Genomic DNA, 14,042 nt, shown 5'->3' with positions numbered 1-14,042 from the left:
ATTTAGCTTTCCTCCACATGCACCGTCCACAGAGTGTGGACAAGAAGAGGGTGGGCAAGAGAATGGGCAGACATCTGGCTAGTTGGCGGGGGTGTTCGTTTTCTGGTGCTGCATCGTCACCACAACTGCGTGGCTTCGAACAGCTACACGCATTAATCTTCATTTCACTCTGGGAGCAGGTGACGTGGGCCCTCTGCTCAGGGTCTCACTCTCCAACCTGCTCCTCCACCCACAGAGCGTGGGGCCCTCTTTCAGGCTCACGGGGCTGGTGGCAGGTGCCTGTAGAACTCTTGGTGGCCTGCTTCTTCCAGGCCAGAAGGGAATCCCTCTGACTTCCAGATCTTCTTTGAGAGGGCTCACCTGACGAGGTCGGACCCACTCAGGGTAATCTGCCTTTTGCTGGCCTCAGCGTCAACTGAATTGGGACCTTAATTACATCCACAAAATCGCCTTCATCATCGTGTAACCTGGCACTCACGGGAACAGCAACCATCATCCTAGGTCGCACAGGTCACAGCCAAGGGGGTCTTAGGGCGTGTCCACCAGGCACAGGTATCTCGGGGGCATCTTAGAACGCAGTCTCTACAGTGGGTAGTAGGAGAGAGTGAGGGGCTGGTGCTTGTCTAGTCTCTCTGTTCAGCAGACTGTGATTGGGGAAGGGAGCAGGGGCGGGGGGAGGGGTGGGAGCTGGAGCACAGGATCAAAGATGATTATTGTAGACGTGTGTGGCTGGCAGCCCCCAGTTGCGGGAGACCAGAAACCACCACTGGATTCAACCAAAGGATAAAGCTTTGTTGCTGTGGTCAAGGGTGGAGATTGTCATCGATCAGAGGAAAAGTGTTACGGGTAGCTCAGTTGTTGGGAGGGGTGCCAGCGCCCACCCTGGTGAGGAGAGGGTGAAAAAAGGGGAGCTTGTTTTTTAGTGTTTTTTATTCTTTTGCATCTGGAGTTCCTGGCTGAAGCTGTTGGTGAAGACAAACCCCACACGTCTCCTGGAGGGAACTTTGCTTGTTGGGGACGGCCCCGATGATATGGGTCCTAATTGCTGTCCATGTGCAGGCGAAACGAGGGGTGATTTCCGTCCATTTAACACTGAAAGCTCCAGGCGAGAGATGGGGTATAATTGTCCTGTGAAGTGGTCTGTGTTTTGAGCCTGCACCTGCCCGTGAATGATGATGATGATGACGATGACGATGACGATGACGATGATGATTATCAGGAATGAAATACTGAGTAGCTATCTTCTGGGCAGAAAATGTTGTCTCTCTTCAGAGATCCTCGCTGTCCTTTATTCCCCAAGGGCTATGTAAACCACGTCTCACTTAATTTGATTAAATGGAATCTGTTTAAAAAAAAAACAAAACAGATGCTTTCCCCTCATTATAAACCTGCAGGTTTCCATTGTAGGAAATACAGGTGAGAAGGAAAAAACCACATCTGTTCCTCTCTTCAGTGCTGTCAACTTTTTAGCAGGTACCTGTCTATAAATTTCTCCATGACAGCATTTGTAGACAATTCTTTACCTTATGATTGAAAGTATAGGCAATGTAGTTTTTGTCACAGATTTTCACTTTAAGATCTAATGTGAACGTTTTATTGTGATTGGTATTGTGAACACTGATTAACAAATAGCTTTCTACAGTAGCACTTTAAGTAGCTACTTGCTTAGGGGTACTGTAATTTATTGAGACAGTCTTAATATGGGCTGTTTTAAGTTTCAGATGGACAGATAGACAATAGCTATCAAATCAGGTCTATCCACCCTCCATCAGCCAATTTTCCTAAGTGGCCGCGAGCCTGGGGTCTGCACCCGCCGCTCACTTCATTTATCTTCATCCTCCCGGTGCCCTCCTGTCCCGGGGACAGGGCTGGCTGCTTGCACAGGCAAAACTCGTGCTCTCTGTTTACTTTTCCCCTGGTCTGTTTCCAGGGCTACATGCAGAGTTTTTAAATACCTCTTTTGTGAGCGAGAAGCCCTAACAAACAAACCACTTTGTTGAGACTGGAGTATTAGCTCTGGCACAAGTCACCAATTTTATTGCGCGTTGCAGACATCACGCATCGGCGAGGTGGTCCAGCTGCCCCTGCGTTCCCCACACAGACTCTGTGTATGGCTTTGTGAGGGGCTGTTTTTCTTTCCCTTTCCCTTCGGCATGGGCTGCTGGTGGCCAAAATCTGTTCAAGCAAAGGTGAGGAAAGGATACGTTTATTGCAAGCCCAGATCTGTAAACGTTAGCTAGAGGTTTAACCTGTGAGAACCCTGAGCTTTGCAAATGCTGAGAGGGTCGGGATCGATGGGGAAAGGGGCCCTCAGGTATTGGTGGGTTGTAGGCTGTGGAGGGCATACAATTCAATGACCCAGACAGTCACGAAGAGCATTGTTTGACATAGTGACATATTTCACATGAGTAATGAAAGCAGGCCCGTGGAAAGAAACCTGAGTTCACATACGGATTCCTCATGATCCAGCGCAGTCTACATACTGAATGCCAGCTGCTTCCTCTTTTAGAAACACATGGGGGCATTTTGGGTCGTCAGCACGAAGAGGAGGGGAAGCTGCAGGCGTGCAGGGTGCTGGACACAGCGGGACGATCCCAGTCGATGAAGACTCTTTTCACCCACAATGATCATCTTTTAACTTCAACCAACATGGCCTGGTTGAGACCTTCTAACCATGTCAGAAGTTTGGGTTTCTTCTCAGGAACGAAGCAGGAAGCATGGAATTTTTCTGGGCCTTCCGAGAATGGTCTAGTCCTTTCTCTCTCCCCCACTTCCCATGGAGGTTCTGCGTGGCTAAAGCTGGAAGCGTATTGGTCCACATAAGGGGGTCCGGGTCAGGGAAAAGCGGTACAACACTTTTTAGGTCTGATATTTCTGTCCACCTATACTTGGCCTGCAGAAGTTGAGTCTTTTTTTTTTTTTTTTTTTTTCATAAAAGCCTGTCTGGTTGTTTGTCTCACAGACCAGCTGTTCAAAGGCAGATTCAGCCAGTTCTATCCAGCTGTTAGCTCAGCTATCCTCAGGCGAATTAATTCTTTGCCAAGGGAGTCTCAGGAAAGGCCAGAGAGGGAGTTTCCCGGGAACACTGACTCAGGCTGAAGACTTGTTTTCGGGCTATTTTATTCCCTTAGGCTGCCTACATAATAACTGGTCTCAGAATATCAGAACTACAGGGGCCCCGGGAGACCAGCTGGTCTCTTCGTTTTTTACTTCGTACCCTAAGGAGAGAGACTCAGATGGGTTCCGTGACTCACCCAAGGTCACGGAGCCAAGTGCGAAGGAGTCAGGTCTACATCCAAACCTTGTCGTTCCGGGTAGAGCAGTCTTTCTGCTGCAATAGCAGCTGCCCTTTTGACTCCTTATATCATTCATTAATGAAGTTTTGCTGACTTTTCCCCCCAGATATTCCCCCACCCACACCGAGGCGTTGCGTCACTATCACATTCAAATCTCGCGTAATTGCCGAGACCGTTGGCTTCACGGAGAACCGAAAAGAAGCCTTTATGACCAGGAGGCAAATGCCCCCCTACTGATGATGCAGTGAGCAGTTACCCACCACTGCCCAGTCATGGGGAAAAGTGTGAAAGCATTACGCTAAGTTGTTCTGGGGGAAGAAAAATGCTCACCTAAGCCGGTTGGTACAGAGCTTTCACAGGCGGTGTTTGCGTGATTCTCAGAGGGACAGCAGAATGTCTTCCGTTTGCTTTCCACTGTAACAGCTCTGCGATCACTCGGTTCTCCATACGGCCTCGTAGACAGAGAAGACAATGGCCTCTTTTTTCACCTGCCTTAGGCATTCTCCAGCTCTCCCAAGTTCAAATGAAGAGGAAGAAGGGCAGGGCTGCAGCCAGAGGATAGAGACTACCCTGGTGGCAAAAAGGCCCAGAGGAATACCTCTCAGAGCATCTGGACTCTGCTTCCAGAGTGAGAGCCTTGAGAACCTGAAAATGCCCGTCGGTTGGGGGAGACTGGCTGGCGGCCGCTCAGTTGCAGGGGGGTCAGGGGTCCTCGAGCATGTCCAGGACTCTCCCGCACAGCGAGGGTGCTCAGTTTCTCTCCCTTCCTGCTGCTGCTCTCGCGTGGACTCGCCGCTGCCCACTGGGCGATGATCTCATTCTTTTTACCTGCTTACTTTGGGTTTTATGGCCCACCCTTTTTTGTCAGGGGTGCCGCCGAGGTGGAAAATTGATAATCCACTTCAGCTATGACCAGTTCTCTTGTAAAAGTTTGAGTGACAGGATTTGCATAAAAAGTTCTCATCGCTGGGCAGAAGGAAGGAGCCTGAGAAACATGTGGATATGATGGTGGTGGGGACGGTCTGGGGAGGACCCGCTGGGGGACGGGGAGAAGCATCCGAGACCGGAGATACGGGTCTGGTGTTCAAAAGGCAAAGAGGGAGATTTTTCAAGTATGAGTTGAGGAACTGAACATTGAGCCTCTCGGTAAGCAAATGGGCAAACCAGAACTAGCGTGAGCTCACTAAGAATAAGTGGTATTTTATGAGCCTCATAATTTTGTATAGTGTTAATGGGCTGATAGATAAGAGAAATGCTTAATAAGTTGTCCCAGTTTCCTCTAGGGATGTAGTAATAAGGACAATAAAACAGCTAACATTTACTGAGCTCTTAGTAAAAGGAATTGTTCTAAGGAAGTAGAGAAACATCACATTTTGCTTCTTATTTTCTTCTTTTTTTTGCTGGAGGGCAGTTAACATCTCTTAACTTTATCTTCCTTATTTAAAAATAAGGAAGTTTAGCCCTGGCTGGTGTAGCTCAGTGAATTGAGCGCAATGCGAACCAAAGTGTTGCAGGTTCGATTCCTAGTCAGGGCACATGCCTGGGTTGCAGGCCATGACGCCCAGCAACTGCACATTGATGTTTCTCTCTCTCTTTCTCCCACCTCCCCTCTATAAAAATAAAATAAGTAAATAAATAAATAAAATATTTTAAAAAATAAGGAAGTTTGCCTTTCCCATCTGTCTTGTTTCAAGCGATGGGACTGCAGTGCATGGCTCAGCTCGGAGCAGGCAGGGCGGGCTACCAGGAAGCTAACTGGGGGGTTTTTCTCTCCCCGCTGTCTCCCCATGTCCCGTCCTGACCAGGCTGCTGAGCTCCTGGACTCCAGTGGCATTTGAAGATAAAAAAGGGTTTACTACCTCACTGGTTGGGTTTTGCAAGAGGAAGGAACACGCAGGAGGAGACAGCTGGTGGGTGCCATGCTCCCAGGGTTTGCCGCCGCTGCCTGGCTGGGCAGGATGGAGGGCAGAAACCCCTCCGTGGAGAACGGTGAAGTAGCTTTCACGTTCTCAGCCATTGCCACTTCCCATAGCACCGTGTTCCGTCTGGATCAGACTCTGCAGGCGTTCGCTCCGTCTTCGCCACAGCTCTGCAGGGCCGATCGTTTGGATGGAGGAGACTGGGGTGTGCGCCATCTGCCCAAGGGTACTGCTGATAGTCACGGAGCTGGTCCAGAACTCGTGTCTTCCGACCCCTGAGTGCTGAGAATAAACCCTCCTTCAGATGGTTGGGATCCTCTGGTGTGTGTGAGCAGGCCAGCCTCCTGTGAGCAGGTGCACTCGTGAGGTCCGACAGAGCAGAAGTCCAGGCGGCTTAAAGCCAGAGCCTTCCCGGGCGTACAGTAGCAAAACCCGTGGGATCCCCGTTGCTCTTATCTCGGGACGACAGGGTGCCTCCTGGCAGTGAGTCAGTCCCTGTGAATTGACACGACAAGGCAGACGGTGCCTGGCCCCCTGGGGAGCTTTCTCCCTTTCCCCCAGTGCGACGCTCCAATTCCGATGGCAAGTCTAGCTTATCAGTAAAGGAAGGGTTTTGGAGGAGTGTGCCATTTTCCCGCTCCTGAAAACTTTATGGCTCCTTGAGTTTTCTTTTTATACCTGACACATCCGGGGCATGGGGCCTTCACTCAGAGGAAGGACTGTCGTATTGCGAAGCATGCATCCTCTGCAGAGAATTCCACGGAGGAAGTCCTCTGTTTGGGGATGCTTACTTATGCTCAGTCAGCATCTCTCTTGTTACAGAATCGACCGTGCGGGGAGGCTAATCTTCAGCTCTTTGATCTCATGTACCACCCTGGACCTTGGTTTTCCCACATTAGAATGACCAGGTGGAGCTGGAGAATTTCCAGCGGTCTCTTTAAGCTTCCTCAGTCTATACGACTGGGTGTCTGTTATTATAATCAGAAGTTTTTCTGGAATGCCCAAACACCAGATTTTAGTTATTTCAGGGTAGGACCCCAAAGGGCACAAACAATGACTGTCTTAGCTTATGTCTTCTTTTAAGGATTTGAGGGAATGAGTATTTCCTGGGCGTCTCTCCCTTACTCCTGCAACTGCTTTCGTTTGTATAAAACAAAAGAAGGATTTTTTTTTTTCACATCACATGTTTAGCTAAGAAGAACTGCTTAGACCATTCCGGATCGGATTGCATTTGGACAAAGTGCATCATTACTTGTTTTAATGGTGACAAATTAGGGAATTAGTATTGGCGCATCTCCCTTGAAGCAAATATCATGTAAAAAGTCATATTTATGTAAATAAATTAGGGGTGACTCTTTTTACAACAAATACACCTACCAATGGATTTATGACTGAGGGTGGGGGTGCTCTTTACATAAGCACCCCCCAATGCCCTTATAACTTGATGAATCTATTTCACATACTTCTTTTTTACCAAAGAAAGGTACATCTGGGTACCACAAACCAAAGTGTGTATTTTTTGGGATAGGGCTCTTTCAAATACAATTCTGCCACTGCTTGTGAAATTTCAGTAGAGCAAATATCACTTTAAAAAAAAAACAACCCAAAAACAAAACCCCAAACACTCCAAACTAATTGTATAAAGGAGTACCAAGCCTCCGTCCCACATTTTTTTATTTAGAGAAATATGTAATGCACCTAAACTGCAGTACCAGAAAAAAGTGGGTCCCCTTGAAATGTTACTGTAATAGGGTGTGACTCATGAGCCATTTTCTTCCTTGTGGTTTTGACAAAGCCCTTTTTTCCCTCCTGGTGGGCGTCTGGCCATTTTCCGTGTGCTACCCGTGCGCGGCACATGCGCAGGGCACGCCAGGCGGAGGAACCCCTCTGGTCTAGGGTGTGCTGTCCCTGAAGGCCGCGCACCTCCGTCCTCAACGCTCCGCCCTTCTGCACCACACAGACGAGCTGTTTTTTGCTGGAGAGAAACCTTGGTTTCTAAAGTAAATTTGGGGCCTGCCCTGTAAATTATTTCTCTGCATTTCTTTGAGGCTTTGGGGGTGTGGTCAGATTGTCCCCACTGTATCTTCTATATTCATGGAGCCTTCTGTGCTCTTGCGCAAGGCTCCTAGGTGCGAGTTCTCACTAAAAACCTTACTTCCCCGGCCGGAGAGGGAAGCACCAGCCCGTTTCCAGGCAGTAGGCCGAGAGAATGGGGTCTTTGTGGGGTGCAGACCGCGGAGCCGGCGGGTGTGGGGCCCGCACTCTTGCAGGGAGCTGCCCGGCTCTGCCTTCTGAACCCCTCACCTCCTGCGCTCAGCCCACTCCGCTGCCGGGCAGGGTAACAGGGGCAACGCTGAAAACCCCAAGAAGCAGAAAGTGGGCTTTTCCCCTCCGTTTCCTAAATTGAAAAGGTTTTCCATTTTATATTGCTTGCAACATTTTAGAAAATTATAGGGTTGAATTAGTTGTTATCCATGACGTATACACATTTGTGTGTCATTACTATTACCTCTCCTGGGACTTTTAAAAACATTATTATTTAAAGATTTTATTTATTTATTTTTAGAGAGAGGGGAAGGGAGGGAGAGAAACATCACTGTGTGGTTGCCTCTCACGTGGCCACTACTGGGGCCCTGGCCTGCAACCCAGACATGTGCCATGACAGGGAATCGAACCGGTGACCCTTTGGCTTGCAGCCCACGCTCAATTCACTGAGCCACACCAGCCAGGGCCTCTCCAGGGAGTATTTAACGGGGAATCCATGGAATCCTCTCCTGAGCATGCGCAGGCTTCAGGGAGCAGGTGAGTCACCTGGAATCCTGCCCATGTTTGTGTGTAGTGCCTGGGGGCATTTTTGGGGGCAGCGGGATATCTTTATTAGATTCTCAGAGGGGTCCACACTTCCCAAAAAGGTGAGAAGCTACTGATCGAGTCCAAAGTATGCACCATCACTGCCCCCTCTTCCCAGTGAGTGAGAGAGGGAGTTAGTGTTACAGACCAGGAAACCGAGTCCAGAAGAGGTCGAGCGACAGTCGGGTTAAGCGCAGGGCTGGAATCTGGTCTCCCGTCCTTGCTCTGGTCCAGCAGCCTTCAGTTATCTCCAGCCCCAAAGACGCCTGTCTGGCCCACTTTGGGACGGCAGCACTGCTCTGGACGTGCTCTGTGAGCACGCTGGCCCACGGGGGCCGGGGGGCCCTTTCAGATGACTCACAGAGCACAGCGTCCTGCTCAGAGTAGCGGCCGCAACTTGTGTTGGACGAGTGAACCTCGGGAGCGGACAAGGACGAGAGCTTTGTAACTTTATGCAGCCGGTTGTTGGAGCTCAAGAATCATGCATCCCTTTTCCTCCTCCTGTATTCCCCCTGCCTCAGCCCCATGACCTGTGTTCTTGGGGCAGCTGTGAGGACCTGCAAACACACGAGTAAATGTGCTTCAGAGCCATGGCAATTTTTTTTATGAAGTAAGGAATTCCTGTAAGGTTAGCAGTTTCTCCTACTAGTGTATCTGATTTGTAGGTTGGGGCATAGGTTTAAACATTTGCTAGCACTCGGTTATCACTGTTGGGAGGCCAAGGCTCCAGTCCGGGCTTGTTTACAGTTGGGCTGGGATCTTGTAGAATGATGACAGATGGGAAGGAGATGGTTGGTGAGTGCACATGCCCTCTGACCTGTGTTAGGGTCAGAGGGCGTGGGTAAAATGTTTACATCCAGGTTATAGTTTAAGAGGCCTAAGGACAAATGGTTGAAGTTGGCCATGAAAGGAACATCAAAGAACAGTAAAAGCGTCAAGTTAAGTAATACCTATTTGGAGGGCTGGCGTTGGTCAGGAGAGGAAAAGATCAGCTCAAACCCGTTTCTGTCTAGGATGACTGGGAAAGAAATAGGTTTGTTTTGTCTTCGTTTCCTGATGGGCAGAGAATAAAATGAAAGGATGCTCTAGGAAAAACAGTGTGAGAAGCCAGTGTATAATTAGAAAAAGCCAACATTGTATTGTTTTAATTGTGATAGGGGTTGGTTTTTTTCCAGAGCTTTAAAAAAAAAATCACAGAGCCAGTGAAGTGCTAGGTGCATTACCCGCATTATTTAATTTAATCCTCACAGCAGGAAGCTGGAGCTATTATTATCCTCACTTTACAGGGAAAGCAAACAGAAGTTGCGAGAACTGGAGGCTGTTGCTCAGGGTTGCACAGCTAAGACCTGGGATTCAACTGCAAGGCTGTCTGGCTCCAAAGCCATAGTGCTACAGTGTCATAAGGAATTCCACTAGGGTTGGAATGAAAGTGTCATGTATTAGAATAAAGTTGAGACAACACTTGACAGGACCCTTGGGGCCAGGTGGGAGGCGATTCAGTGTTACGGGGCCTTGACAGATTCTTAAAGGACGGTGCCAAGCGTCTTCACTCAGGTGGCTGAGGGGGTTTCTTCCAACCTGGGGATTCTGGGATGCTACTCTGAACCCTTTGGCAGAGAACCATACACTAGGGGCAAGTGAGTCGTTTCATCTCTGTTGCTGGTGTCCCACGGCAGGGACACCAGGAGCCTCTCCGTCTAACGCCCCCTGGCACGTTTCTCCGCCTGGCACGTGGGAGGCTGTGTGTTCGTGGCGGGTGAGTGGAAGGGCTGTCAGTAAGCCTGTCTTTTGTTTTTTTAAACTCCAGTCTCCAGTACGTGTCAGCTTTAGAGGTTGACTTAAAGGAGGCAGCGTGCTGTGGTAGACAGCGCGTGGGCTTTGGAACCGGCTAGGTTTCCGGACAGAATCTCAGTTCTACCCCAGGCAATTGAACCTACCTACTCTGAGACCCGGTCTTCCCCGTATACACATGGGGACATGCGGGCCTTACAGGAAAGCACCCAGCTCACTGACGTGTTCTAACGCTCAGTCTTCCAGCGCCCGATCCTATCAACATCGGCATCCGTGACCAGTGTCAGCACCGTGTTTTGTGCTTGTTACAACTTCTCCATGTAGCTGGATTGTGAGGCTCAGGTACTTCTTCCTTAGGGAAATGCTGTGGAGAAGTTCAGTCAATCCGAAATAAGTGGACCCAGGCTCGAGGTCTGTCTCTTTGTAGTAGGTAACTAAGATCTTGGACAATGGCATTGTGAGCGTTGATGGACATGCAAGCTGTGAAAGTACTTTGTAGACCCATAAAGCTGGGCTGAACTATCAGTCAGAGTGGTGAAATGCTATTGTGGCCATGTGCTTAGAAGAATTCAACTAGCATTGCATAACCCTGGGGTTCACAGGAGTAGTCCTTTGCTGAAGTGTGTGCAGGACTGAGAAAGGCCCCCCTCTTGGAAGCTCACTGTGCTCCTTTCTCTGGTTTGGGGCTCCACAATCATATTCCCCTCTCACTCCGGCTGGCGTGAGGGATGGGCCGACTCTGGCCTGGTTCCTGTGCCAGCAGGGGCGTGCTGACCTGTTTGCTAAGCCCGCAGCCCACAGCTGGGGACTTGTTTACTGGGCTGAGTCACAGCATCTGGTTGGGACATGCTGGACATATCTTTTCAATGACAAGCGTCTCCCTGGGAACTGTGGAGTGCTCACCACTTTGCGAAGTCCTAGGTGTGCGGGGTGGTTAGGCACAGTCTGTCCTTTCTTCTGAGGAGGCTCTTTTTCTGGAGGGGAGGCCATCATAATGCATTTGGTAACAACTGTGAGTTCTCAGGACGGATCATCATTTAGGGCCATGTTGTGTGGCAACGTGGTAATTACTACAAAATCCAAAGTACGGGGAGTTTGGGGGACGGATGGCAGAGTTTGGGAAGGTTTATTATTGGTTATCCCGGGGATGTTCATGAAAACATTCATTAGTGCTGCACAGGAGGAAAAAAAACAGCATCAGCAAACTCCCACCCAGCCTGGCAACTTCCATGGGAAAGAAAGCTCGGGCCCTGGGAGAGAGCCTGTCCTGGGGACGGGACTCCGGAGGTTGGGCGGGGCCCACACAGCTGCCCAGAGCTGACACTGCAGCTCGGGGGGCAGAAGGGTTGCTTGGAAATACAGGGGCTGTGAGTTCAGCTCTTGGTTTTGCATGTAGACTCCGAATTATTTATTTCTCTTTTTGTCACCTTAATTTTGGTCTTGAAAGGATCTCTGTCAGACACTTGCAGGATATTTGCTATCGGCCAACCCGTAAACTTGACTTTGGGGAGCTGCTTGGGGAATCAGACCCTGACGTCAGGTTACCGTGTGTTTGCATCTTAACCTTGAAGCTGTTCTGCTCCTTGCTAGTGGCTAGCAGCGGCCCTGGGAGCTGGTTAGAAAGGCAGAAGAATCTCAGACGCCCTAGACTTGGGAGCCACCCCCAGTGATTCATAGCACATAAATGCTGGAGAAGCACCCGCCAAATGCTGAGCTCAAGGAAGGGATCGGCTTCTTCTATCTCATTTATCATTTTGTAACCCCAGTGTCTGTTTAAAGTTTAGTGCATGGGAGCTGCAAAGCCTGTGACTCTTCCTGTGACTTGGGCAAAGCTGACTGTCTGCAGTCTTTGCAAATATCTGGGGACTGAATCAGAAAGTGGTGCAGGGAGAGGGGTGGTGAGTGGAGAAGGGGCGGAGCCTCAGTGGCTGAAATATTGAAATGAGCTTTAGAATCACAGGGTGGCGGTAGTTTTAATATAGATGCCTTTCACTGATTAGGTCAAGATCTCTGAAGGTAAGTCACTGGATCTGTCCTTTAAAGTAAGTTTCCTTCGTGTTCGAGAACATTTATTACAGTACCACACGTAAAAATAAACTCCTTGTATACCCCTCAAGAGGAAATGGGTAGGTAGAACAGAGTACAGTTCAGAAGTTTAAATGAATGAACTAGAGCTACGTGTATAAACATGGATAGATCTAAACATCTTTTGTTGGAGAGAATGAAGTTGCAGAAGGATGTGTGAGGTATACAGCTCACTCCCAGTTTTAAAAACTCATAGGTGGGCAAGGAAAACATGCATATGTAGCAGGAGTGTGCATGGGATGATAAACGCTGAGTCTGGGATGGCAGTGGTTAACTCTGAGAGGGAAGAAGAAGGTTGGATGGGAGTTTTAACAGTTCCTTCCCGTGTTACTTCTTTAAGAACAAAAAAGAGTGAAGAAGAAAAGGTTGCAGCAGCAAACATGAAGAAAAGAGGGTTTTCCCGAAGGAATGAATACATAATTATTCACAGTGCCATTTTATTATAAAGTGACTAAAACAAAGCTCCCCTGGTGGCTGTGTGACGCAGACAGCGGGCATCTGAGATTCTCGCGTGAGCTGTGGCCAAGGCCCTTTCCGTTTCCGCGTGTCTGCGTGCAGAGAGCTCTTTCCCAGCCACGCTCTCCTGTTCTCACGGACGACTGCAGCCTGTTGCGATGCGCGCCAGTCCCGTGCCTCTTCTGCCTCCTGTCCTGATGAGATGTGGCCATTTCTCATGTCCGTGATGTTGGTGAAACCCACCAGTCCCACTCCACCTGAGGGACCTAGCCCACAGGGGCCCCTCGGTGTTGTCTGCTTCCCCCTGGAGTACAGGAGGGGTTCTGTCCCGCAACTACCCCAGTCTTGGAGCTCTCGCCTCAGAGTCGCCTCCTGCTTTCCCTTCCCCAATTGTATTCATTCTCACACCTTCACGCACACCTCGGTTCCACAGAGGACTTGTCCGTGTGGATTGCAGTGGTCTTTATGGCCCACCCCTACCATCACCCCATGCGATCAGCTCTCCGATTCCTGTACGCGCTTTTGTGACTTCTTTGCTAGAGCAGAAACATCCCTGAGGTCAGATCTGTGAGAATGACACACGTTGGTCTGTGACTTAGGGAGCATTAGGAACGAAGAAGGGGCTCTTCCAGCTATTGTCAGGATGTACTTTTAAACGGAATTAAATTATTATTATTTTTAATTTACTCTGCAGCAGTGGCTCTACACCAAGGGTGATTCCTTCCCCTTGAGGACATTGGGCAGTGTCTGGAGACATTTTTCATTCTCAAAGCCAGGGGAATGCTACTGGTGTTGGGTGGCTGGAGGCCAGGGAGGCTGCTAAATACCCTATAAGGCCCAGACAACCCTACTCCCATAGTAAAGAATTGCCCAGTCCACATGTCAACAACAGCGCCAAAGTTACAAGACCCAGCTCTGCAGGCTCTGCAGATCCTCACGCAGTGACTAGCCTCCTATCAGTGAGAGGGAGTGGCTGGGCCTGCTGCTGCCTCAGCTGAAACAGTGGGACAAAGGATGCAGGAGTCCCCGTGACTATGTGTAGAGGTTATTCCTGAGTCATCTTCATGGAATGCTGCGGGCCAGGGAACTGGCAGTGCTGGAGATGGAGGATGAGACAAACTTAAGGAGATTAAGGAGAAACGGGAGAAGAGCAAAGTCCAGGTCGTGGGGAGAGGAGAGGGGAGTTGCCTCTGATGCCTTTGAACTTGGCCCTTTGGTGTAAATAACAGGACCGCTGTTTAAAAATATTCCCCAGTGCCGATCGTGGTAGGTAGTCACAGCGAGGGCCCCTAGTGAGTCATGCTAAGCTCTGTCCACGCTCTTTTGCAACATGATTGTGCCATTTCTCTCATCAAGAGGTGGAATCTATTATTTTCCCAACCCCTTGAATGTGGGCTGGCCTCTGTCGCTCACCTTGGCCAAAAGAATGTGGGGGGAGCGATGATGAGGGGTGACTTCTAAGGCTTGTCAGCTTTGCCCTTCACCCACTTGGAGCATTTCCACCAGCAGAGGAGGAACCCAAGCTGGAGAAAGATGCTTTGAGCAGAAGGCCCAGGTGTCCCCTGTCTGGGCTCATCCCAGCTTGCAGCCACCCTTCTCACCCACCATGGTTGTATGGCTGAACCCAGAAGAAAACAGCTCGCCA

At 49.6% G+C, this 14,042-nt stretch overlaps 1 protein-coding gene across 2 annotated transcripts in view; it reads left to right on the top strand.

The window, feature by feature from the left end:
• The window catches only part of CREB3L2 (cAMP responsive element binding protein 3 like 2), a 110,631-nt gene that overhangs the window by 49,811 nt on the left and 46,778 nt on the right, over positions 1–14,042 (top strand). Inside the window, exon 1 of one of the 2 annotated variants that reach the window (XM_036010943.1) lies at positions 2,170–2,189. The exons of the other annotated variant lie outside the window; for it this stretch is intronic. The gene's annotated coding sequence lies outside the window, so the exon portion shown is untranslated. Of the gene's footprint in view, positions 1–2,169; positions 2,190–14,042 lie in introns of those variants that run through there. 2 annotated transcript variants of the gene reach the window in all.

This window comes from Phyllostomus discolor, chromosome 10, assembly GCF_004126475.2.
Source record: "Phyllostomus discolor isolate MPI-MPIP mPhyDis1 chromosome 10, mPhyDis1.pri.v3, whole genome shotgun sequence".
NCBI classification, from domain to species: Eukaryota; Metazoa; Chordata; class Mammalia; order Chiroptera; family Phyllostomidae; genus Phyllostomus; species Phyllostomus discolor.
This window is presented reverse-complemented; position numbering and strand designations above follow the sequence as displayed.